Consider the following 26,465-nt stretch of genomic DNA (forward strand, 5'->3'; position numbering starts at 1 on the left):
CTGTTTAAAAAAAGATCATTGGAGTCTTAAGTTAAATAAAATTTTGATCGCTAAGTTGCAGTCAAAATTTGAAGTTTTATCTTCTTGCGATTTGTCCTTTTTTGGGGATATTTTTTCAGAATTTTTGAACAATAAGCAAAGAATTACCACTTTTTCTATCTCAGACAACCTTAAAACCAATAATTTCGATTAAAAATTAATTTTAAAAAAATTTACTCAACAAATAAAAGAAAAATTTAAATATTTAGGGTAAAACTGTGTTAAGTTGAATGAAATTCGATGTATAGAGTTCATCGTACTTTTAATAGAAAAGAGCAACTATTGGTCGGGTACACCTGCCTGGTTGGACAACCTGTCCAAACACAAGTGTATGCTTTTACATTGTTACATATGAACAAGAGAAGAAGAATAGTTTGTACAATGTTTGATGAGTGTGTGTGTGTATCGATAAGACCAAGGTGATCGACCTTATCGAACTGCATATACATAATAAGACTGATAGAAGTCTGAACAGTGAGACACCATAGTTAGTTACCATGAAGGCTGCATGAGCTAAACTATACACTGCCTGCTAGAGTGACTTCTTTTTTTCTTTAACCCCTCCACACACGTTTTCGAACACACAATTCTTCATTGTTCATGTCGGTGGCGAGGTACTTTAATTATCTCAACTTTGTTAACGAGCTTATTCATACTGATGCTAACAAAATATTAAAACAACGTGCCTTCGTCTCCCAACTTGCCTCTGTTACTTCTATAGTTAGCTGCATTTAAATTACTATAGAAACATGTGTCACCTTTTTTTGTGTTAAATTAGTTATTAAATTTAACTATTTTATCTTTAGCTCTAGTTAAATTTAAATTCAACTAAATTTTAAAATAAAGTGAAGTTTTAGAGGAATTTTTAAGAGTATAATAAGTGCTTCTTGCATGTACTAATTTAAAAGTGCATCGAAGTAGAGAAGGTTTCCAATTAATCTGAAGGATATACAAAAAAATTGAGTGAAATCAGGGTGTAAAACTGGCTGCCCTGGGGTTCAATGTAGCCCCTGAGGTATTGTTTCGTAAATAGAAAAAAAAATTATAAAGGAAATATCCAGGCAATATCGAACACAGAATTCACTCGTTAACACTTGTAACTAGTGAAGGCGAGTATAAACGTGGACAATTAAAAAGTTTGATGCACAAATTTTGAGTAATAAAGTAAAGTAATCGCCTATTTTTTCAGGCGGGGCTTAACGTCCAACTACCAATTAGGTGTCGTGGACGGAGGCGACTAGCAACGCCTATTTTTTCAGGTGGGGCTTAACGTCCAACTACCAATTAGGTGTCGTGGACGGAGGCGACTAGCAACGCCTATTTTTTCAGGCGGGGCTTAACGTCCAACTACCAATTAGGTGTCGTGGACGGAGGCGACTAGCAACGCCTATTTTTTTCAGGCGGGGCTTAACGTCCAACTACCAATTAGGTGTCGCGGACGGAGGCGACTAGCAAACATACTTTACTGTAAATTTCTTTTATTAACCATTAAAAGTAAAGTAAAGTAAAGTAATCGCCTATTTTTTCAGGCGGGGCTTAACGTCCAACTACCAATTAGGTGTTGTGGACGGAGGCGACTAGCAATCATACTTTACTGTAAATTTCTTTTATTAACCATTAAATAAAATCCAAGGCCTAAGACCGGGAATCGAACCCAGTACCACAATGCATATTAGCTTCGCAGGTCTCGCCTCTAACCGCTCGGCTACCGTGGCGCCCAAATTTTGAGTAATATTGGGTGTACTTACTTGTTTGAGCAACTATTTCCGCCTTGACACATCAGGATTGACTTCTATCTGCCTTAATGAAGACTGTCTGTTCTCAGTCTCGGTTATGTAAATATGCGAAATAAAAGAACCGATGGTTGCAATGGGCACGATGTTTTAAATAAGAGAGATATCGCTTTGTACAAACCGACAATCCTCCCCTACTTACTTATTTCTGTGAATCATGAACGTTGATAACCCTGGAATAAGTGAATAATTCAGGCCACAGAAATGGGGTAAACAAATTTGAGGGAAAAACGAATAGAAAATTGGGTTCTGAAACATTGTAGTCAATCTTCTAGCGTTGTTCTTAAATAGAGCAAGGTTGTTTGTCGCGAATTGAAATCTAGTCTCGTCCAATTTTGGCGCAGCGCACAAATCAAAGACTGTAGGAGAGTTTGGCGGAGGATGCAGCTCAGATTAAAGTAGAAAGACGGTTAAGCTTGTAGGAAAAGAGTCCTAGACTGCAAAATAAAGAACACAGTTGTTCTCCTAGAAGGAGCGTAGCTCACACTGCTTAGATAATGGATTTAGATGGATTTTGAAGATGAATTGAAATCGCATAATTCGAAATGATTTACTGTGACGTGAGATATGCTTTAAGATGTTAATTATTCTAGTTTCATGATGCAATAGAGTGAAATTTCCGCCATAAATTTGGTTAAAACTCTGCATGGATTTTATTTATATATATACATGAATATGGACATATATGTATATATATTTTTAAATGACAACGTATAAATATATATTTTTCAAAAAGTCAGGTGGAGTTCTTAGAAATGATCTTATTAAGGAACCACCTTTCCAAATGTCAAACAAGTTTCTGGCATTCAATAGCCTTATGTACCCATAAGTCTACGGTCAGAACGTATAAAACTTACATCATTCATATATTTATAAAATATATTTTTGTTGTGATAAGATATCGTTAAAAATCAAAATTACTTTAAAAAAAAAAATGAATAAACAAAACAATTGTAAAATATTTTTCATTAAATTTTGTAAAATAATTCGCGTAAAAATAACTCCTACAGGTTGTTTACTCTTTTTTCAAACCTATAAAAAAAAAAAATCAGCGCAGAAGTTGGCAACACTTCAAGAATTTAGGATGAAAAGTGAATGGATTTTTTCAAGGTGAATTTTAATACTTTTTTTTTAAAAATATAATTTTATTTATTTGCCCTTTTGTCTTTCTTCCCCTTATTTTTATAATTTATTTTTGTAACAAGAATTTGTAGTTTTTCCAATAAAAAGAAGTATTCCATTTTTATTTTTAAGCCGTTATAATTTAGGTGTTTTTTATTTTGAATACCAATGAAGATTTGAATTTAATTTATGTACTCTTTTCGTGCCCTTTTTCTAATTTCTTGCCACGCTTTTTGGTCTTATTAAAACTAAATCCGCTAATCAGGGTATCAGAAAATCTCAGAGCTTAAAACTGACATTTCTTTTGAGTATATTTTTTCACTTCTGAAATCCATTAACCTGAAGGGCAGGAAATCCACAGCACTGAGCTCTTAGCTAATTTCTTCCTTGAACTTAAAATTTCGACACCTATTGTTCGCATTCTGGATAGAATAGGTTCTTAATTACAACTAATATTAGGCCACCTTTTTCAGCTCTTTGTATTGGTATTAGATAAATTTATTATAATGCTATTTAATTTAAGTTATTTAAAATGTATAATATAGTGCTTTGAGTAATATCTGGTCAATTATTACTTCACTTCTTAATTTATTGACCTCCTGAAAAGAATTCGTCCACGCGAATTGTTTCATAGGTTCAGAATGAATATCAACGGAAACCTGAATCTAGTACTGAGCACATAAGATCCACTTTTTGGCATTAGGTAACGCAAATAGATGGCTTGGTGAGATCACAAAATAATTTCTAGGATAAAAATTAGACACTGGTTGGTTCGGATAGGGCTAGAAGTATACAAATTCGTTCTAATCAAGCCAAAAGACTCCTTGGCTTGGCCTACGTCGTTGTGAATGAGAACTCCACCTTTTCTAGTGTTCTTTTAAAATTCAACACTCTCCTCTTTTCCAGAAGAATATTAAAAGATAAAATGTTGAAGATTATTGTGACAAATGAAACTACTTCCTTATCAAGAAGTCCTGGCATGCCAAGCAGGTCATCAAACTGCAACTACATGGCATCGGTGCTCCTTTTTCTGCTTTAAGAAAATATTTTTCCTTCTCACAACACGCCAGACCTGTTATTTCACTTGCAAGATACATGGGGACTTTAAAAGTTTCGTGCGGTATCTAAAATACTTTACTTAGTGAGCCATACTTGAGAATTGTTATCTAACTTTAGCAATTTACGCGAACTATAACGACTAGTTTCAACGTTATCAGCTACTTGACAATCATTGTTCACACTATCCTTGAACACTATTGCTAGATAACCGAAGTAGTTTTTGTTTTTTTCAACGATTTTAGAGTGCGTGCAGTAAGTAGTGATTCCTGAATTTTCAACAACTTCTAGCTAACTTTATAAAATTTTATTGGACGATATTTGCAAAGACGTTTAAAGGGCGATTTTGATTTTAATTGAGAATTAATTTTTAAATTTTTAACTTCAGATTTATGTCATGTTTACGGTGAACAACTTCTTTTTTTTTTTTCGTTTGCCACATATACAAAAAAAAAATAGAATCGACTACAGGGGCGGCTTAACCTATAGTGCAGGGTGTGCAATGCACACGGGCGCCGCCGTCTCAGGGGGCGCCGCGGCGCTCCCTGAGACAGCTAAGAGCATCGTCTTGGACCATCATGGTACAACAATGATATGACAGAAGCGGCCAGCCAGCGCGGTGGCGGCAGTTATCAAACGCGATAACTTAGTTAATAGTTATAGCCGAGGGGGGGGGTCAGGCCTAGGGGGCGCCAGGGTTTCATTGCACACGGGCGCTACACGAGCTAGAGCCGCCCCTGATCGACTATCAAAGTCGATTAGTTAATTTCGAAAAATACAGTAGAATAATGCTCAATTTTCGTCGGATACAAATGATAACTTAGTTCACTTGTTTTTTTGATTATAAATAACATTGTCTTTGTTTTTTAGAAAGATTATTTATTGTTCAATTTTTTAATCAACTAATGATGCACTCCACTTCGTTTCTAATCCACTCAGATTTAGAACAAAAGAAAAACACATAAAATTTATATGTTTATATAAATACATACACATATTTATTTATATGTATTCTTTACTTTATTTTTTAAAGAATGATTTTTTGTTCGCAAATTTTCTACACTGATAATTATCAGTAGAATATATAATAATAATATATAATATATAGATAATATATAATAATTATATATTATATATAATAATATATAATTATATATATAGATAATATATAATTTCTATTATTACATTGGTTACTCTTTTTTTGAGAAAATAATTTGACTTCATAAAATCTACAAGTTCTGAGTGTATTCCAAACTCAGTTTATCTATAAAAGTAAAAGTAAATTAAAGTAATCACCTATTTTTTCAGGCGGGGCTTAACGTCCAACTACCATTTACTAGGTGTCGTGGACGGAGGCGACTAGCAAACGTACTTTACTATTTCTCATTTAATCATTAAATAAAATCCAAGGCCAAGACCGGGAATCGAACCCCGTACCACAATGCATATAGCTTTGCAGGTCTCGCCTCTTAACCCGCTCGGCTACCGTGGCGCCTAAGTTAATCTATATTTTTTTGTATGCAATAATTTGTATGTTTGCAAGACAAACTGATCGCAATGCTATGCTATTTTTAGTAGAGTTTTTATTACAACTATTATTATACATAATTTAAGTGTAAATCTATCGGATTTTGGAGATATCACTCAACTTCTCACCAGGTGCTTCGTGTTGTAGACACCATCGCTACCTGCCTCGAGCGAAAGCAGTGTTGCCCGAGTGTTTTCCTCGACGTCGCTTAGGCGTTCGATAGGGTGTGGCACGAGGGACTACTGTTTAAGCTGAGGGAGATTCTTCCTCATACATACTACCTTATCCTCAAATCCTACCTACAAGATCGATATTTCAGAGTCAACTGTGGAGCAGCAGACTCTGATATCCTTCTAGCCCGAGCTGGTGTTCCTCAGGGCAGTGTCCTAGGTCCTCTTCTTTACTCCTTATACACAGCAGATATACCTCAACATCCAAATACCATTCTTTCCACCTTTGCTGACGATACTGCAATCCTTATCTCCTCATTCCGATCCTCTTATCGCTACACAAGCTCTACGAACACACATCAACCACTTACAGGACTGGCTTATCAAATGACGAATCAAAACAAACGTTACGAAATCAAAATTTATAGTTTTTACTCTAAAACGAAAAATTCTACGTCCCATCATCTTGAACCAAACTCCTATACCAACTGTGGACCAAGTACGCTACCTAGGACTGTACCTAGACAAACGGTTGACATAGAATCCCCATAGTAGACTGAAAAGACAAGAAACTAACCAACGCTACAAAACTTCTCGCCAGACTACTTGACAAAAAATCTAAACTCAACCTACAAAACAAAAGACTCTTATATCTGTTGTTACTGCGATGACCTATTTGGCATCGAAGTATGGGGATCGACTAAACGTTCCAATTCTTTATGCATTCAGACTTTACAGTCAAAAATACTACGAAAACTTCATAACGCTCCATTCTAATCTCACCATTCATAATGACCTCAAAATCCCTTTCATTAACGACCTTACTAAAACTCTTTTCTTAAAATTTTATTCCTTTACAGCAGCTCATCCTAATCCTTTAATTGAACACTTATCTTCTTCCACATTACCAGGTTATCCTCCAAGGAGATTGAAGAGAAGATGGCCCCGCGACCTACTATCCTTATAAGAGCAGTGCATCTATTCACGTTAATGGAGTGTCGCCATTGGGTGCCTTCTCCTAACATATCTTCATTCACGACTTTATTTTGTATGACATTTGTTGGTTGCAAAAACCGTTGCAGTCGCAAATTTCAATAAAAGATTTTTAAAAAATAAAAAATCTATCGGTTTAATAATAAGAAATCACTATATACCTATAACATAAAAAGGACAGCAATGCACTTGAAGTCTATGTATAATACATAAAATTGTACAAATGGTTAACATATCTACCTACACTGTCTGTGATGATTGTAGGTTATGTCTGTAGTATACAACTATACATTATGCAGTCTGTGTACAGCAGATGCACTCAATGCATTGCTATTGAGATCTATATATTATCATATATACATCTGGATTAGTATTAATTATTTACTGATCTAACAAATAACTGCACGGCAGAATATCGGCTTTAAAATATAACCTCAACGATAACTAAACTCTTTTTAGTTATCAAATCTCTCGAATTAATTTATGAATGTGTTGATTTTAAATATTAATGCTAATTACTGTTCATTATTTTTGGTGACTGAGTCATAGTTTAAATAGGATGAAAAACGTAAAATCACAGAAATATCAAATTTGTTATTATCCATTGGTGCTACCCTTGGAGCCAGTAATTGCCAGTGCCAGTACGGTTAATCGATGGTTCATTTTGTACGAGGAAATCCCTTAAAAACGTGTAATTAAATATGAATTTGAAGTCACATCTGTTAGTAAGTTTCGAATTATTCTGCACATGCGCAGAAGCGCGATTACGAAATTATTAAAAACATCAATTTTAACATAAACTTTAATACAAAGGATGATTAAAAAAAAAACTTTGAACAACTTTAATTTAAAAAATTTGAACAATTTTAATTGCTAACATTGTACAATTTATAATAAATAAGATACGAGGGTCGTTTGAAAAGTCCGTGCAAAAATAAAAACTACTTAATTTTTTGGGGTAAACCTTTTTATTTTTCAACATAGTCTCCTTTTAGGCTTATACACTTCGTCCAACGCTGCTCTAGTTTGTTGATCCCTTCCGAATAATAGGATTTGCCCAAGTCTGAAAAATAGCCATTCGTTTCTGCAATCATCTCCTCGTTTGAATAAAATCTTTTTCCCGCCTGCCATTTCTTCATATTGGGGAACAGATAGTAGTCCGAGGGAGCCAAGTCTGGAGAATAGGGGGGATGTGAAACGAGTTGGAACCCTATTTCCATTAATTTTGCGACCACAACTGCTGAGGTGTGAGCTGGTGCGTTGTCGTGATGGAAAAGGACTTTTTTGTGGGCCAATCGTGGGCGGTTTTCTTGCAGCTCGGTTTTCAAACGGTCCAATAACGATGAATAATATGCACCTGTAATAGTTTTACCCTCTTCCAGATAGTCGATGAGGATTATTCCTTGCGAATCCCAAAAGACAGTCGCTATAATCTTTCCGGCCGAAGGAACGGTCTTCGCCTTTTTTGGCGCAGATTCCCCCTTGGTAACCCATTGTTTAGTTTGTTCTTTGGTCTCAGGAGTGTAGTGATGTATCCATGTTTCATCCACAGTGACGAAACGACGCTTAAAGTCCTGCGGATTCTTCTGGAACAGCTGCAAACCGTCCTTGCAACACTTCACACGATTTCGTTTTTGGTCAAGCGTAAGCAATCGCGGCACCCATCTTGCGGATAGCTTTGTCATGTCCAAATGTTGATGCAAAATATTATGTACCCGTTCATTCGAGATGCCCACAGCACTAGCAATCTCACGCACCTTCACTCTTCTGTCATCCATCACCATATCATGGATTTTATCAATGATTTCTGGAGTAGTAACCTCAACAGGGCGTCCAGAACGTTCAGCGTCACTTGTGCCCAAATGGCCACTCCGAAAATTTTGAAACCACTTATAAACTGTTCTAATCGAAGGTGCAGTCACCATAATGTTTATCAAGCTTCTCTTTAGGCTCCTGAGGCGTTTTGCCTTTCATAAAGTAGTGTTTAATCAACACACGAAATTCTTTTTCGTCCATTTTTTGAAAATCACTCGACTTCCTCGATTCAAACGAATGCCAAACACAAAGAAATAGACCGATCTGGCTGAAACTTGGTGTGTGTTCTTCCAAGAGATGCTGCTAACTAAACATAACCTCGATACGCGCCAGTAGTGCTATCTCTCTGACTTTGCACGGACTTTTCAAACGACCCTCGTAGTTATTACAAAAAATAAATGCTGGCGGAAATAAAATCCAAAGTTAGTTTATGCGTATAACGGTTGAATTCTGGCAAGGTCTTACTGCCTGGTTAAGTTGAATTTCGTAACTTACACAAAGCAAGGCCAGCCTATGGAAAATAGATTTATTTATTTATTTATTACTGCTTAACGTAGCGTTAATAGTTCGGTTTAAGTTAGCATTCAAGTTTAAATGACCATAAAAATTATATCTGCATTCTGAAAGTAAAACTTGTTTCTTTTTTAAATATTCGAAGTTGTATTTATTTCAAAGCGAAGTAAAACAAATTATGGTGAACATATTTGAGTTTTGCTATTTTATTTAACGCTAAACTAGTTAGAGTTGGGTTTTAAGTTCATTAGGCTCAATGAACTGGTTTTAAATCTTCAGGTTGAAAAGAAAGCATTAGGATGAGAAACCTGAACACAAAAAAACACGGCAGTTCAACACTTTTAGTTCGGTATCATGCCACTTAAAAATCATTAAAAAAAAGTAAGTGAGTTGAAACACTTCGTCGATTTATTAATGGTTGTTTCTCGAGATGATTTCTTACTAAAAATCTGTCCAAAGTCTCGCACCCAGAAGATTCCACCTTGTGTAGTTTATTGGGCAATATAAAAGAACGCATTATAAATGCAGAGGTTCAATTATGAAACTCTGAACAGATTACGAAAGCCGGCCAGCTTCAATGGTCGCATGTAAAAAGCATATTGCTGCCCAGCAAATCACTAGAATTATATTTGAAACTAGCGAGATATTAAGGGAACTTCTAGATCAGTTAAAGAACAATTTTATTCTCAAATACTTCATTGAGTTCAGTAAAACTGATCCAGAGAACTATGAGTTGACTTCTCACCTGCGTGGTGAATCAGGTTTATTAGGGTATGTGTTTTTGCATCCCCAATATATAACCATTTAGATACAGTAGACGGGGTCGGAAGCTCATAATTTACTATAAACAATTTTTTTCTAACAAATAAAAAGTACCCATACGCGGGATTCGATCTGCCGATCTTTCACTCACTAAGCCAAGCTCTTGACCACTAGACCAACACTTGGCCATGCCGCCCTTAAAATAATAGTAATACTTTACCCCTTATCTAATGACAAGCTTGCAAATTAGAAGCCATGTTGAAAGTGAATTTAGAGTCGCATTAATTTTGCTAGTTTTTTTCTAGCTTATTAGTTATTTATATAACTTTCTGGTAGAATTTCTTTTTGTGGTTATGTTTGAAATTAATGTCTGCACTATTTACATACATTTAATATACTTCATATAATATTATTCTAATTAAAACAAGAATATAATAAACATCATATACATATATGGTGAGTTTCCAAAGAAATTTAATATCATCCACAGATATTAAATATTTGATATTCCCCTACATCACCCTTGATCTGATAAAAACTTGCTCCGCACTTTAGGAGTTGTAGCTACTACCATTTCTAAAAGCATAAAATTCATTTAAAACTTCTTAAAAGTTACAATTTATGACTTGCGACTCCCTATTGCTTCCATTTGAACCAATACAATTCTCTATTCTTCAACTTCTTCATGTGATGCCAATGTATCCCTGTTTTTTGTTGGCTGCTATTGTTTTTTTTTTTTTTACTTAACTTTCATTGGCAGTTCGCATGATAGAATTTACGGCAATAAATGACCCTCTCTCTTTGATATTTTAATTAAATACATTTATATCTTTCACTTTTTTAACTTATAATTAGTTTTTTACAAGTACGCTGATATTGTAATCGTGATATGCACACCTTATTTAGACTAGCCTCAGTACACGAAGTAGATTACTATTTGATGACGTAACTTGCATTAATTGAATTGTAATTGTTCAATTAGAAATCAAAAAAGTATTTCTCTGAGCAGCTTTCTTAAATTTTTTCAACCATACTATTCCATTTTTCATTATATTGTTTTTTTAAAAAACTGTTGAGCGCGATACGTGTAGAAATAGTGAAAATTAGACATTCAAATTCAAACAAAATACAGCGTACAATTTTGTTAATTAATTTTAGGCGTGTTAACAACACTCTCTTTGAATAACGACAAAGACGAATCCTTTTTTTAGAGCATTGTCAGCCCACACGGGCAGTGTTCCCATTATACAGCCAACAGTCAAAAAGCATCCATACTTTTGAGTAATTTTACAAAAAATAAAAAATCTTTTAGACCAGAAAGGAATAAAAATGAATCGTGTTTTCTAATTTGAAGCAATACATTAACTTTAAATAGTACAAAAGTAGATAGATTATTTTGGACCGGTAATTATTTTTGGATTATTTGTTACTGAGATCTTAAGAGTGTTTAAACAAATGTACATGCAAATTTAAGCAAGAAAAATTATGAAAACTTTTATGAAAAATCATCGATAGTGCGAGATTTCTTTTGAATCCAGATACGTTTTCTATAATGAAGGAACTGTCAAGGGTGGCTCAGTGGGGGAAATCAATGCCTAAGAGATAGTTCGAGGAAAATTTAACTTCTAGACTTTTATAAAAAATATTTCAGAAAAACATTTAAAAACTATCTTAAAACTTAAAAACTATCTTAAAATAAAAACTTATATATAATGATATATTTTAATGATGTGTAAGCTGAAGCTGATATACAAATAAAGGTAATGATCTAAGTTCTCTTCTGAAGAAGGCCGTGGCAAGCTAAATCGTTGGCAAAATAATTAATAAATATTGAAAGAAACCGGCATCACAAGAATATCACTGCCGATAAATATAAAAAAAAAATTGTCATAGAGGGGGGGTTGTTGCGGAGATCTTTTTTAAATTTATCGATCGATTTTAAATTTATTGATCAATCGGCAAATTGCTCTTTGAGCAAAAAATTTCAGGCACAAGTCTGATTTAGCCACTACAAACTGTTTTTTATGGTCAAGCGATATTATTATAAAACAGTAAAAGATACTGAAAAAAGGGAATTTAAAGTATTATCACGAGTGTTACGGGGAAATTTATTGTAGTGTGGATAAACTGAACTAATTCGTCAGGTAATTTGAAGGTGAAAGTAATTTCGTGATGATTTACTGAATTTGAATTACAAAGCCGTGGATTCAAATGGAAACTCTTTGTGCATCCTTTAATCTAACGAGATACGGTTCAATTTTCCGGAAAAATGTCCGTTTCTTAAAATTTTCAAAATGAAAAATATTTCAATAACCCCGAACTCACTCAGATTGATGTAATAACCATTTTTTGGCGACTGTCTAAACTCTAAATAAAGACTCAAGATAGCGTGAACCTGTTTCCACTGAAAATGGTGTTTTTTTTGGAATGAAGTAGGGACGTCCAAAATATGTTCGTTTTTCGTAAGACGATTGTCATGTAATCCTATTTTTATTCTCCGTTTTTGGCACCATCACTGGTTAACGTCAAAGGTATGTTTTATAAGTTAGCCTCTGTAATGTGGTTTGCATGTTGTGAATGGATAGCAGTGTCGTCTGCAAACGTTTTAATTATTAATTAAATTAGATAAATCATGTTAAAGCTAAAGTGAAGATTAACTATTTGGTAGGCTAAAGGATTTTATATTACTTGACATAATAAAAATGGAGATATTTGTAGAAGTTGAAAGTGGACAAAAAATATGCTTTATGAAATGTACATGACATATGGTGAATACATTTGTCACCAAGTATGCATAACGTAGCTTGGTTTACACGTCTTCACATGTAAAATGTGTTTTTTACACATACATATTTCTCTCAGCATATATTTTTTGTGCTAAATATGTTTTAAATGGGCAGACTAGAAGTAAAAGATAATAAATATCTGCATGCCAAACGAAATTTTGATATTTTCTGCTTTTTGGTAATTCTTTGTCTTTTTCTATACTTAATTGCATGTATTATTTATTCAGTTCACCACGTTTCTAATCCAATTTTAATGAGTTCTAACAGTATATCTTTGGATTTTTGCTTCATTAAGTTAAATTAAAAAAAAAAATAAAATAGTAAATACAACAAACATCTTAGCCACCTTCAAACTGATTGCTCAACTTTTAAATATTTATTGGACTTCTTTACAATGTTTACTTTCATAGAACGTCTAATTAATCTTTAAAAAGTATTCTGTGAACATTTAATTGGTTTGCCAGCAGTACAGTTTTTAAAAAATCAGGGTCACATTTTGGATAAAAAAAAATACAAAAACTTTTAAGCTAGATTCAGTTTCCTTAAGATTAGGAAGTCTTACTTCAACTCGACCCTCCAGTTATAAAACCATTGTCAGCCTAGTCTGTTTGTTTAGTCTTTGAAGTCTGGAGAGGCTAATTTTTTAATATCACTTTAGTGCAATATTGAAAGCGACTAAAACTTTGTAATATTGAAGGCGACTAACACGTAGCAATATTGAAAGCAGCTAACACGTAATATTGAAAGCAACTAACACGTTACAACATTGAAAGCAACTAACATGTAGTAATATTGAAAGCAGCTAACACGTAATATTGAAAGCAACTAACACGTTACAACATTGAAAGCAACCAACATGTAGTAATATTGAAAGCAGCTAACACGTAATATTGAAAGCAACTAACACGTTACAACATTGAAAGCAACTAACATGTAGTAATATTGAAAGCAGCTAACACGTAATATTGAAAGCAACTAACATGTAGTAATATTGAAAGCAGCTAACACGTAATATTGAAAGCAACTAACACGTTACAACATTGAAAGCAACTAACATGTAGTAATATTGAAAGCTGCTAACACGTAATATTGAAAGCAACTAACACGTTACAACATTGAAAGCAACTAACATGTAGTAATATTGAAAGCAGCTAACACGTAATATTGAAAGCAACTAACACGTTACAACATTGAAAGCAACTAACATGTAGTAATATTGAAAGCAGCTAACACGTAATTTTGAAAGCAACTAACACGTTACAACATTGAAAGCAACTAACATGTAGTAATATTGAAAGCAGCTAACACGTAATATTGAAAGCAACTAACACGTTACAACATTGAAAGCAACTAACATGTAGTAATATTGAAAGCAGCTAACACGTAATATTGAAAGCAGCTAACACGTAATATTGAAAGCAACTAACTCATAGCAATATTGAAAGCGACTATCACGTTGCAATATTGAAAACAACTAACACTTAGCAATATTGAAAGCTTAGTAATACGTTAAGTACAATCATAAAAATTCAATTTTCTTTAATTTGCTTTTCTTTTGTTGGAAAATATTTTTGTAATTTGGTTTTAAAGATTTTTTTTTATTTATTTTTTTCATTTAATATGAAGAAATTTTTATATTTACCAAACCCCGGCAGACGGTATACCTTGCCGAAATAAGTTTTCTTGTTTTTTTTTTTTTTAGTTAAGATATTCTTATGTACGTGTACAATTATTATTTGTTTAAATAAACTTATCATTATTATTATTATTACGTTAAGTCACAAATTTGACCATAATCATTTCTACAGAAAAAGACGTATGATGTTCACATCAATCTTTTTTATTTTTTTAAAAAAGTTACTTTTTTATAATTTCTGATTAATGCCAATTTGTATATCGAAAAGATCATTAACCTTTATGCCACTCTTTCATTCCAGTAGGTTGAAGATTTCAAGTTCAACAAGAAAAATTTATTAAAAACTCAATTTCATAATTAATATAAAAAACACCTCGACAATATGTCAGGAATTTCTGGTATTCTTTTTTTATTTTACCGCCATTTATAAACCATTTGTATGCAACTGATGTGATCAGCACACATTTTTCATTAATCTAATTAACGAGTAATTCATTTGTGCATATTTGTCTCTCGGCTCATTAAGCTGAATATTCTTCTTCTTTTTATAATGAAAGGTGGTCATTAATTGCATCATTAAGAAAAGATTCTTTAAAAAGAATTTTGGCAAATATTCAAGATTTACATCACTGATTTGGACCAAAGTTACTTTTAGCAGTTTACACGGCTATTGTTGTTGTAAAACAGAGAAATTACACTTTTATTTACATTGATAAAAATCTTTTACGATTTATTTCGACTCATTCACAGATGTAATAAATGAATTTTAAGGTATCTGATCTACGTACAAAAAAAAAAAGGCTATTAACCTAACAAAAATTTTCAGCAGCTTATTTAAAGATAAATTTAAGTTGAAGAACGATCATTTACACCAATTCGCAAATTCCTATGGCCATATTATTTTTGTGTAGGTGATATTTTGCCAGTTGTTTATGGTGTCATTTATTTGATGCCACTTTTTTTTAAAAAAAATGTTATCTTTCACAGAGCAGGCTTCATTCCAATATAAGAAATACAAATAACTTCAAGAAGTTAATTTTTCACAATTTTTTATAATATTGTCTATTTAAAATGGATACTTCAAAATTTATTAATTAAGAATTTGCATTTTCAAAGATGATTTTTTTCTAAAATAAAACATTCATTTATCTTTTTTGAAATAATATTTGCGGAAAAATCGCTAACCCAAAATTTATTTTTAAAAAAATGGAAAACTATTCAGAAAAGTGTTACTTTCTTTAAGATATTTTGATTGCTAACTTCCTGTGAAGAACCAACTTAGTATTTGAATAAAATGCAAAGTTTGAACATTTTTTTTTTAGGTTTTTGAATTAGTATTTTTAAATACTCATATACTTACGTAAACTAACAGTCCATTTTCTAAATACAATTTTTTTTCTGACTCGTAGTATCTCAAAATGGAAATTTTCAATGAAATTCGGTTTCGAAACTTCAAAAAAAATAGAGGAAAAAAAACTTAATGGTACATATAAAAAAGAAACGAAAAGAATCCCCTAAATCTTGAAAAAGAACTTAATTAAAATTGAAAAAATTGAATGGACCAAGTTGAGAAAACAGATTCCAATATACGAGTAATTATAATTGTAATTATAATGAATGTTCGAAATAGTGGGAGAATCGAAGGCTTTGTTAGAGTTAGAACATGTGTTCGCTCGCTCTGTGTAAACGCATCTCTTCCGTTTTCAATAAAACTACGCAGCAAAAAGTCCCAAACTACGCAGCAACGAACTATGTGTACTTCACTGCGCACGTCTGACCCAAACCGAAATGGTTATATTGAAATAACCCATTAAACATTCGCTCGACCTGCTGCAGTTCCCATTATTTAATATCAATTTGCTATTAAGCATTATTAATTAATAGCATTTGCTATTAACCAGTTAAGCGCGTTTGACGTGTGTACACGTAAAACCAAATCTCGGTTACCGTGCGTTCGACGTGTGTACTCGTGAAAAATATAAATTGTCATTAACTATAAAAACTTGAAACTTTAATAAAATACAATAAGAATATTATTTGGTGGGATGTTTCCTTTATCTTACCAATAGAACTGCCAAGTATTTTATACGGAGGAAGGTGGTGGGAGTCAGCCAAATGATAAGTGGTTGGTACATGTTTGGTCTCCGCTTTAGAGATTGGGGAATTACGCACACAAATAGAAGCTCTCAACCCTTGTGCAATGCCCGTTTTTTACCTTAGATAGAGGTTCAGACCTCAGTTTGAGCATGATTTCATTTTGCACAGAATTCAAAGCTCTTTTCTTCCTCGTTAAAAAAGCTCTTGCATCTCTAGTTAACTAGGCAATGCATAACGTGAAGCGGTACAAGATTTTGAATGAGCACAGAATGCTCTGTAATTCTCAAGCCCTCTGGGATTGCAGAAAAAGTGCTTGCAAGTGACTATTACGACGTTGTAAACTTTTAGTTGTTTTGCCCTGCATTCGACGTGTATACACATCATTGTCTGATTTTAATTCAGCACACTGTGGGTTTTTTTTTAAAAATAAATTCCACGCTTAACTGGTTAATTATTAAAGCCACAGTAGTCGAGCGGTTAGAGACGAGATCTGCAAAGCTAATATGTATTGTGTGGTACTGGGTTTGATTGCCGGTCTTAGGCCTTGGATTTTATTTAATGGTTAGTAAAAGAAGTTTACAGTAAAGTATATTTGCTAATCGCCTCCGTCCACGACACCTAATTTGTTAGTTGGACGTAATCGGCCTGAAAAAATAGGCATTACTTTACTTCACTATTCCTTACATGTAATATATATTTATCAAGATGAATGTAATTATTAGGATGTATGTATTTATTAGGATGAACGTATCTATTAGGACGAATGTACTTATTAGGATGATGTATGAGTGCGTATATAAATTTTATGTAAATAGGTTATTTTAAAATTTAGGCTAGATCTCTATGGGGTGCGAGGAATATCGAGTACTCCACCCCAACATTAGTTAGTTAGGTTAAAAGGAAAGAGGCGTTAGAGCAACCAATAGGTTAGTTTCGACTAGATTAGATGTTAAAGTAAATCAAGTAATATAGTAAAGTATCTATTTTTCCGGTATAGTTCAGGTGCAAAGGACCTTCGACGTTGTGCACCTTTCAAAACAAAAAAATATTCCTTACATTACTTATTGCGAACCTGCTGATACTTCTGTTCAGTTTTCTCCTTGGTAGTTTAACATCTTTGGCTTAGTACTTCTTGGTAATATTAATTTATCAACATATTCCTTTAACAGGTTTAAATACGTTCCTGATAGAATATAAAATCCTCCATAAATTTGAAATTATAATTTTAACGGGAAATTCAATAATTCAACGTACATAATAAAGAAGATGCTGTCTGATAACTAATCCTTCTATTTATGATCACTGAGTTATGACTAAGCTTGGCCGAAACATAGATTGTGTCCTGTTTCATCTTTTTTAACTCCCACCAAAGACCAATCACCAAAGAGACCCTTCTAAAATAACTTGCCCATAGTTGTGTTTGTTGCTGGAGTATGTATGTGTGTATATAGGTTCAGGACCAGTTTAGACCCTCTACTTCCTGGCTTTTTACCCACCCTACAATCATCTTATCCTTTTGTAGGAGCAGCAAGACCCAACCGACTATAAGGCTCTCCTTACCTGCTGGCTACCCGCCAGTAATAAACTTAACCTTTCTTCTTCTAGAGGCCCGTTTTTTCTTCTATACTAAGTTAGAATTACCACATGAGATCCCTTTTATGACCAAACTTCTTTGGTTCTTTTATATTTTACTATATTCTATGGGGGCCTGCCATCAGGCAAAAAGCTAATAGTTCCTCATACATTTTGTTCTTCTTCTTCAACGTTTCTTTTATCATTATTACCTAGAAATGTGGAAACGATTTTTTTTTTCGCTCCGACATCTTGGACTAGCGTAGTTTGGCCACTTTTCTTCTTATAAATAAGTACACAAAATGACAAGTTCGTAATTTAACACATGATTGAATTCACTGGGTCTCAGTTTCGTTCTATCAAGAAGATCCGATAAGAAATTTAAAGGGCACATATATAAAGTAATTGCCTATTTTATCAAGTGAACTTCACGTCCAACTACCAATTAGGTGTCGTGGACAGAGGTGACTAGCAAACATACTTTGCTAATTGAAATTTGAAGGTATTTGAAAACCAGCAAACTTTAACCTGTTATATCTCGACTACTTTTATCATTAAAACACCCTGATTAATACCAGTTATAAAGCTTCCTATTCTCTACAATTTGATAAAGAAATTCTTGAAATCTGATGAATACAGAAAGAGAAACAAGCGATTGATATTTGAAGGTATGTATTATGATTATATACGAGGTGTGTTCAAAAAGTAACGGGAATTTTTAAATTTCGCGGGTTTGGAGAGTCTGATTGTAAAATTATTTTTTTTATTATGTTGGTACACATGCCCCTGAAGTACGATAAAATTTTCAGTAATATTCATTGTTTACTTCTTAAGTGGCAGCCGTTAAGGTTAGACGTGTTTTTCGAGCTTGGCGATTTTTGTTTGTTAAAAAAAATGGATCAAAGAATTTGTATTAAATTTTGCGTAAAAAATGAAATAAAGTGTGTGAAATGTTAATAAAGGCATATGGTGAGTCTGCTATGAGTAAAACAAGGATTTACGAGTGGTATAAGCGTTTCCAAGATGGCCGCGAAAACGTTGAAGATGACGAACGACCTGGACGTCCAAGCACATCAACAACCGATGAAAACGTGAAAAAAGTGAAAGAAATGGTTATGAACGATCGCCGAATCACAATCAGAGAAGTCGCTGATGATGTTGCCATATCAATTGGCTCATGCCATGAAATTTTTTCGGATGTTTTGGGTATGAAACGTGTGGCAGCAAAATTTGTTCCAAAATTGTTGAATTTCGAACAAAAACAGCGGAGAATGGAAGTTGCTCAAGAGTCACTCAATGAAGTCGACAACGATGCGGATCTACTGAAACGTGTTATAACAGGTGACGAAACATGGGTTTACGGATATGATGTCGAAACTAAGGCTCAATCGTCCCAGTGGAGGCATTCTGGATCGCCAAGACCGAAAAAGGCTCGACAAGTGCGGTCGAATGTGAAGGTTATGCTCACTGTGTTCTTCGATTTTAATGGCATAGTGCATCATGAATTCTTGCCACAAGGTCAAACAATCAATAAGGAGTACTACTTACAAGTTCAACGCCGTTTGCGTGAAGCAATCCGAAAAAAACGCCCGGATTTGTGGCAAAACAATTCATGGATTTTGCACCACGATAATGCACCTGCTCACACTTCATTGCTTGTTCGTGAATTTTTGGCCAAAAACAAAACTTTAACGATGCCCCAGCCTCCATATTCGCCAGACATGGCTCCATGTGACTTTTTTCTATTTCCAAACATAAAGAGAACATTAAAAGGCCGTCGTTTTACAAGCATAGATGACATTAAAAGCGAATCGCTGAAAGAGCTGAAAGCTATCACAAAGATCGAGTTTCAGAAGTGTTTCGAGGATTGGAAAAAGCGCTGGCACAAGTGTATTGTATGCGAAGGGAACTACTTTGAAGGCGACAATATTAATGTAGATGAATAAATAAATATTTTTTTCAAAAAACGAAAATTCCCGTTACTTTTTGAACACACCTCGTATAAACTTTTGTTTTGGTAATTAATCCACACAGGTTTTGTTGTTTTGTTATCTCGTGAAATTGAAGCGTTTAGTAGGCCACGAGTATCTATCTCTCTGGAAGTACGCTAATTTTATCTATTTTCTAATATCGGAAAAATATCTAGATGAGTCAGCTAATGTAGCAAAGAAAAAAAAAGACAAGTTGTTATCATCACCAAGGAAACAGTGAGTTTGTTTGAGTTAGTTGTTTGAAGAATCTTTTTTTTATAAAGTGCTGATTTGCACTGTCTGTCCATATATATATATAACAAAATGATACTGCTATCTACCGAATCATTTTGAAAATTATCAATAAGAACATTTACTTTCCGGTGACACACATTTAGTAGAATTCTTAAATAATAAATAAAAAAATATATTAATTATTTCCCGTTTAATTCTATACGCAGAATCTTACTGATGATTTTTGTTTCTTAAAATCCAGTTGTGTACACAGTAGTTTGAATGAAAATGCAAGATAATACTCAGGTTTATCTTTCCATATTTACGTTTTTTATTTTTGTGCTAACCTTGATCTCTTTGTAGGTTACACGCTAAATTGAACATGCCTTTTTTTTTTTGTAATCTGATGTCTTTTTGACCTTTCTGTTACGTTTGTTATCTTATTCTACTTTATTTTGTATCTCTTTTCATCTTATGCAAAGTTTCACAAATAAATAATTTACTTTACGTGATAAACTGCTATAGTACAAAACTCTTTGAAATATCCACTTGATGGTGGTTTTTATTGGAATAAATAACAGCTTTTGCGTACTTGAAATTTTTAACCTGGTTTCAATTTTCGTAGGTATTCGCAAGAGTAAAAGATTTTTATGATTAAAATTGAGATCTAGTTCGTTTGCTTTATGGTTTTTTGTTTTTTCAATTTATCGAATTCTGCTGCTGACCAACTTATTGATGTTACTATTAACTTAATGAAATATTAACCAGTTAGGCGTGTTTGACGTGTATACACGTCAAACCAAATTTCTATTACGGTGCATTCGACGTGTATACTCGTTGTAAAAAAATATAAAATTACCATTAACTATAAAAACTACATAAATTTTAATAAAATACAATTAGAATATTATTTGGTGGGATGTTTCCTTTATCTTAACCAATAGAACTGCGGTGGAAGTCAGCTAAATGATCAGTGATTGGTACATGTTTGATCTCCGCATTAGAGATTGGGGAATTACGCACACAAATAGAAGCTCTCAACCCTTGTGCAATGCCCGTTTTTTACCTTAGATAGAGGTTCAGACCTCAGTTCGAGCATGATTTCATGCTGCACAGAATTTAAAGCTCTCTTTTCTTCCTTGTAAAAGCTCTTGCGTCCCTAGTTTTAACTAGGCAATGCATAACGTGAAGCGGTGCAAGATTTTTGAAAGAGCACAGAGAATGCTCTGTAATCTCAAGCCCCAGAAATTGCAGAAAAAGTCGTTTGCAGTGATTATTATGACTTTGTAAACTTTTGGTTGTTTTGCCCTGCATTCGACTTGCATACACGTCATTGTCTGATTTTTAGTTCCGCACACTGCGGAAAAACTAAATTCCACGCTTAACTGGTTTTAAGTGCGTTCTTAGTGCATCTTGTTAATTAAAAATAAAAGAAATCATAAAACTGTTGATGGCAGGAATTCCCAGCTTTACTTTTAGCAAGACAACAAAAAAGCTGCATAAGTACGTAACAATATGTCTCTAAATTTTTGTAAAATAGATGATCTGTAAATACTACGTGTCAGACTGAATTTGGATTCTTCCAGTCGGAAATAGACTTAGAAACATTGCTCTATCGGAAAATATTCTTAGAAAATGCTATAAAGACCTGTTTAGATTAAGTTCGCATTTTGTACAGCATTAGGTTGAACCAAAACAGCGATGTGATCTGCAATTATGACATTCAAATATGGCGTCTTAAACAGACCAATTACTTTTAATTTCTTTTTTAATAGTCTGTTTTTTGTAAACATATAAAGCAGGTATTTCCAATTGTATTTCTAGGAGCAAGTTTGCTACGGATACAGAACGCTAGCTTTACTGAATGATTTATATAATTATTTTCTAATCTTCCCAGTTAGTAAACCCCCAATAGGATGGTTACGTCTGGAATGAGTCACAAGGAATATGTATGTAATACAAAAAAATAAACAGGTCTGAATGCGTAATCACACACTGTCAATTTTAATTTCAATGTAACAGATTGGAAGAGATGAAATATACCTTTCAATTAACTACACGGAACATGGTTAAATTTGTTTGATAATTAATTTACTGTAATATCAGATAAATTTATCTCACACGTAATCAAAACGGAAGTACGATTCATTTGTTAAGTATTTGCTGGTCAGTTTAAAAGGAAAGGTTAACTTTGGTAAGTTGTGTAACATGATAACACGTTTTTGCGTACTGGAATTTTTCACCTGGTTTCAATTGTCACGGGTATAGGCTAGGGGTAAAAGTTATTTGTGATTAAAAGTGAGATCTAGCTCATTTTCTGTTCATTATTTATTATTTTTAGTATTTATTTAGTATTTAGATTTTTATTTTATCTACCAAGAAGTAATTAAATTATATTTATAACAAATACGAGGGTCGTTTGAAAAGTCCGTGCAAAAATAAAAACTACTTAATTTTTGGGGTAAACCTTTTTTATTTTTCAACATAGTCTCCTTTTAGGCTTATACACTTCCAACGCTGCTCTAGTTTGTTGATCCCTTCCGAATAATAGGATTTGTCCAAGTCTGAAAAATAGCCATTCGTTTCTGCAATCACCTCCTCGTTTGAATAAAATCTTTTTCCCGCCAGCCATTTCTTCATATTGGGGAACAAATAGTAGTCCGAGGGAGCCAAGTCTGGAGAATAGGGGGGATGTGAAACGAGTTGGAACCCTATTTCCATTAATTTTGCGACCACAACTGCTGAAGTGTGAGATGGTGCGTTGTCGTGATGGAAAAGGACTTTTTTGTGGGCCAATCGTGGGCGGTTTTCTTGCAGCTCGGTTTTCAAACGGTCCAATAACGATGAATAATATGCACCTGTAATAGTTTTACCCTTTTCCAGATAGTCGATGAGGATTATTCCTTGTGAATCCCAAAAGACAGTCGCCATAATCTTTCCGGCCGAAGGAACGGTCTTCGCCTTTTTTTGGCGCAGATTCCCCCCCTTGGTAACCCATTGTTTCGATTGTTCTTTGGTCTCAGGAGTGTAGTGATGTATCCATGTTTCATCCACAGTGACGAAACGACGCTTAAAGTCCTGCGGATTCTTCTGGAACAGCTGCAAACCGTCCTTGTAACACTTCACACGATTTGAAAATCACTCGACTTCCTCGATTCAAACAAATGCCAAACACAAAGAAATAGACCGATCTGGCTGAAACTTGGTGTGTGTGTTCTTCCAAGAGATGCTACTAACTAAACATAACCTCGATACGCGCCAGTAGTGCTATCTCTCTGACTTTGCACGGACTTTTCAAACGACCCTCGTATAACCCAAATTCCGTTCGAATTCAAGACAATACTTGGATTACTTACTGACAAAACAATTTGAAACTGAACTCAAATTGATAGCCCAAACTTACTATGTACTTGGTAAAACTGTAAATTGATACGAAAATGATAATTTTGAGATAAGTGAACACAGCATTCCCACTCCAAAGATTCTTTTTTATTAAGAGTATGTATTTAAATATAAATATAGAACTACTTATATTTGAATGCTTCAATTGCCAAATCGATTAACTCCACTTTCTGAATTTTATTAAATTTTAATGTCTGAACACTTTATTGACACTTAACTGTATAATAATCAAAACAAATTTCGCTGATAATAAGTATCTACTAAATGACAATAATTTTTTTAGCCATTGAATAATGAATAATTTATTTCAGAAGCCAATCTGATTAACTCAGTGCTCTAATGTAAATTGTAATAAAAATTTAGTTAAATCACTTTATACAACGCAATTGACGACTTCTTAAACATCTATTAAACACGATTATTATAAAAATTTAAGGACAAATCGATATGACGGGACCTCAAAATACATCTCGAAGAAGACATCATTTATATTCCTGAAGAATCAATTTAAACTAAGTAATAATACTTGCAGTATTGGTAACAGAACAGTAATTACTCATTTTTTGCTTAAATCTTTAATAAAAATAGTATATAATGAAGATTTCCTGTAATAAAAATATAAATTTAAGACTTAATTTGAATTAATCATTTTCTTACACATGCCAAATCGATTAACTTCCTTAATCACGTAAAAATTGTCGTAATAATAACGATCTTATACTTTTAATATGCCGTTAGATAAAAGATACATCAGCAGCAATACAGTCTACATCCTTTATTTGAATCTATTCTTTAACAGGAATTTTAAAAAACAATATCCTACTAGTTTCTCATTTTTCTCAACTTTTTGTTTCTTGGAGTTAAACGATTTTGCAAGCGAAGCATTCATTTAATTCAGTTTTTTGGACGAAATCAAGCTATTTCTAAAAATACTACAAACATGACCATCTTTCTGCGAGCATCGCTAAGTATGTTTGACTTATTTAGAGGGATGATTTAGGCGTAGTAAAGTATAGATTCAATTACTTTATAGTAAAATACGCTATATTTAATCGCCTATTGAATATACCTATATTGAATTAAATAATTTATTTTAACTATAAAATTATATTATTTATTTAGAAATCCATCATTACTCAACATTATCGGCTGGCGGTGGTCATTTAACAATAGTTACAGAACTGGTATTTGGGCACTTGAAAGTATTCTGCGATTGCTATTCATCTCTTTGCTGTTGAGAGAAATCTATCAGCTATTTTACAATTGGTGTCTTACGATCTTACTACTATCCTACGAGATACAAATGTCTCAACAATAAAACTAACAATAAAAATTTGGTGAATAACGACAAATTATCGCAACCTTCAGAAGATTGAAGTTCCTTTCATTTGATAAACCTTCAAGCTTTCATTAGCAGGTCCTTTTGTGTTTCCAATGTAACCCACTCACCCACCACACTCAGAGGCCTTGATATCCCCAAGTAGATTTTACGTCACTAAAGCAAAAATTATAAAATGAACAGTCACATAATCCGCTGGTTTTCTTCAAATTCTGATCTTATTACAGAAGTTAATACTTTGCCGAGGGGGGAAAAAAAACCCTGATAATACCTAAAGTGTAATAGAAATTCGAATCGGATATGGATTAATCCGGACAAGCAGGCCGTGGCTTACATAAATCATCAGCATTATCCAGTAAAGCGGATCAAATCATCAATTAATTTGTTTCTCTTCATCAGAGCAATGAAATGAAATTTTATTGTTCAATAAATTTAAGATTTTGGTTTTATTCGAGGCTAAATGCAGTAATTGGAATTGATGAATCTGTAGATAGCGCCCTGGCAGCAATAATAAATAAATACTTGAAATTTAAATTAATAATCAGAGAATAGAGCTAAAAACCATAACAAAATTCTAATAATAATCTCACAAGTTACTTTTTCTAAAATTTATTTAATCAAAATTTACTTATAAGAATTTGTTTAAAAAAAAAAATACCTCATAATTTACTTCAAAATTTGGAATTTTACTTACGTTTTGAATTCCTTTTAGTATTATATAGCTAATGAAGTCATACATTGCAATTTAAATAACATGTTCGAGGTAAGTTTAACGTCACATCTTTCTCACAACTTTCTCAGGTAGCATTTTTATAAGTAAACGTTTCGAAAAGAAAACTTCCAGAAAGTCTAAAATTCATTTAGCCTGAAATAAACTTTGCCTGAAAGGCTTTATGGAGACACCTTTTTTGAGATATTAAAAAAAAAATTGAACTTATTTCGATTTTCTAATTTTGAGTTATAATGCAATTTCACGAAGCAAAGTATGCTTTCTCCTGCCAAGGGTGGTGAACATTCTATCGACTTCTATCATTTTATTGCTTAACGCTGAAGGTAATGAAGGAAATGATGTTACACAGAAGAAAGAACAGTTTTATAAGAGAGTTCCTCCAAATCCTCAATTATCTCTTTGGTTATTTCTACTAGGTTACGTCTCTTTTCTCACATAAAGAGTCTTAAAAATGGTGAACTCAAGATGGATAGTACAAAACTGCTCCTCATCAGCTGACAGACTTACAACACATCCCTCCTCTTAAACCATAATTCAATTGCATCATCAAAAATTCAATCCTTAAACTACAGTCTACGGCAGTAAGGCGCCACAGTAGCTGAGGCGAGGCCTGCAAAGCTAATAGGTATTGTGTGGTACTGCGTTCAATTCTCGGTCTTAGGCTTTGGATTTTATTTAATGATTAATATGAGAACTTTGTAGTAAAGTATGTTTGCTAATAGCCTACGACCACGACACCTAATTTGGTAGTTAGACGTAAAGCTCGCCTGAAATAATAGGCATTACTTTATAGTCTACGGCAGTATAGAGGTTTTGCACATTTTATCCTATTAATGCCAATTCTAGGCCAATTCTTTTGTTTTCTTTCATACTATTTCCGTTTTATGCAACCCATCTTTTACTACAGA

Source organism: Rhodnius prolixus, unplaced genomic scaffold, assembly GCF_049639745.1.
Source record: "Rhodnius prolixus isolate KJV_2025 unplaced genomic scaffold, Rpr scaffold_3, whole genome shotgun sequence".
In the NCBI taxonomy this organism is placed as follows: Eukaryota; Metazoa; Arthropoda; class Insecta; order Hemiptera; family Reduviidae; genus Rhodnius; species Rhodnius prolixus.